The sequence below is a fragment of the Chinchilla lanigera genome, unplaced genomic scaffold (assembly GCF_000276665.1).
Source record: "Chinchilla lanigera isolate Chin_1 unplaced genomic scaffold, ChiLan1.0 scaffold00045, whole genome shotgun sequence".
Taxonomy (NCBI): Eukaryota; Metazoa; Chordata; class Mammalia; order Rodentia; family Chinchillidae; genus Chinchilla; species Chinchilla lanigera.
The window spans coordinates 12,839,752-12,841,400 of NW_004955446.1; the positions used below are offsets into that span (position 1 = coordinate 12,839,752).

Sequence of the window (1,649 nt, forward strand, 5' to 3'; positions counted from 1 at the left end):
ACCTTTGAGAACTAGAGTGTATACTGAGCCCAGGAAAGCCATAAAGGTAGTGCTGCCTGAGGTCCCAGGAGCCCAACCCCTGGACCAGTGTGCCCAGGAACTAAGACACTAAGACAAGGAAAATTATTCTGGAGCCTTAAGACTTAATATGGATTTCCCTGCTGGGTTGTAGAATTACCTGGGACCTGCTACTGCTTTTTTTCTTGCCCATTTCTCTCTCATGAAAAGGGAATGTCTAGTCTACGTATTTAGAAACTGATAATTACTTGGTTTCCATCTGCAGACAATGGTGATAGAATAATCCACATGAATTCTGCCACCCAGCTCCATTCCATTTGCTCTTTCAGTTGCCTCCTTTGAGTCATCTATTTTCTCAAAATGCACAGAAGAAATCCTCCAAGCAAAGCGTTTACTGGTCATAAATCACATTGACCCCACTCAATGGCCTGTACTGAGGAAATACTTCATGAAGTTCTCTTTCTGTTGTATGCAAACTGAGGCCAAACACTCCAAGACAAGTGTTGGGACCTGCATTCTCCCTGGTGCCTATGTGTATTCTACAGTTAGTCTTGGGAGAGTGACTTTGGCTCCTCCTCCACTGGAATTCTGGTGTATAACTGACAGTGAGATCGTCTTCTATGGGAGTGAGAGTGGGATATGAATCGAGAGTAACATTTGTGACAGTGTCTCCTTGACCTTAACTGGTGTTATGGATTTTGTTTAGATGTCCCCTCAAAGCCTCATGCAGTCATGCGGTTTTTGTTTTTGTTTTTGTTTTTTTGAGGTGGCTGAATCTAGAATGTGTGCCACCCTGCCTTGCAGCAAGCCAATTACAGACTGAATCCTCTACAAACTATGAGCTAAATAAACCTTTCTTCCTTTAACTTTGGGTGCCAGGAATTTTGTCTCAGCAACAACAAAAGTAAAACAACTGGGATTTGGATCTTGATTGATTGAGAATGGGATTTAGAGTGTTTCAGAACACTTGATGTACTACAAGATCCTGACCTGCTCTCCGATTTTACACCAGCAGAAGTTCAGGCTAGAGATTTTGATCAAAAATGAGACTTTCTGCCTCAAAGCTGTTCTTGACGTTACTCACGTTGGCCAAGAGCTCCCCAGAAATAAATAGGTAGATCTTGGCTTGAGGGCAAACAGCTGAATCACTCTTCTGACTGGACCATCAGGAGCAGGAAACAATTGCAGCTTCATTCTAGTCTCACTTGGTTGTAGGCTCTGGTAAAATGGCCAGATTTGGGAATATTGGGGTAGAATGGGTGTACTTGGCATGTAAAAGTACATGAATTATGATGGCTGAGGGCAGAATGTTATGCTTTGACTGTCTACTCCAAATTTCATGTGTTGGAAACTTAATCCCAAAGGTCATGTATGGTACTTGAAAAATGTGGGACCTTTGGAGGTGATTGGGTCATATGGGCTCTGCCTTCAGAAATGAATTAACCCAATCACAGATGAATGATTGAGAATATTCATGGGTTATTCTAGCAATGACTTTGTTATAAAAGCAAGCTGTCTCTGTCTTGCCTGCTCTATCTCACCATATGATATCCTCTACCATCTTATAATGTAGCAAGAAGCTCTCACAGATATAATCCCTCAACCTTGGACCTCCCAGCCTTCAGAACAGA

The 1,649-nt window shown here is 42.4% G+C and overlaps 1 pseudogene; it reads right to left on the minus strand.

Annotated features, from left to right (window-relative positions):
- Window positions 1-240: 240 nt before the first annotated feature.
- Window positions 241-1,034, minus strand: LOC102013772 (annotated as a pseudogene).
- Between the last annotated feature and the right edge of the window lie 615 nt (window positions 1,035-1,649).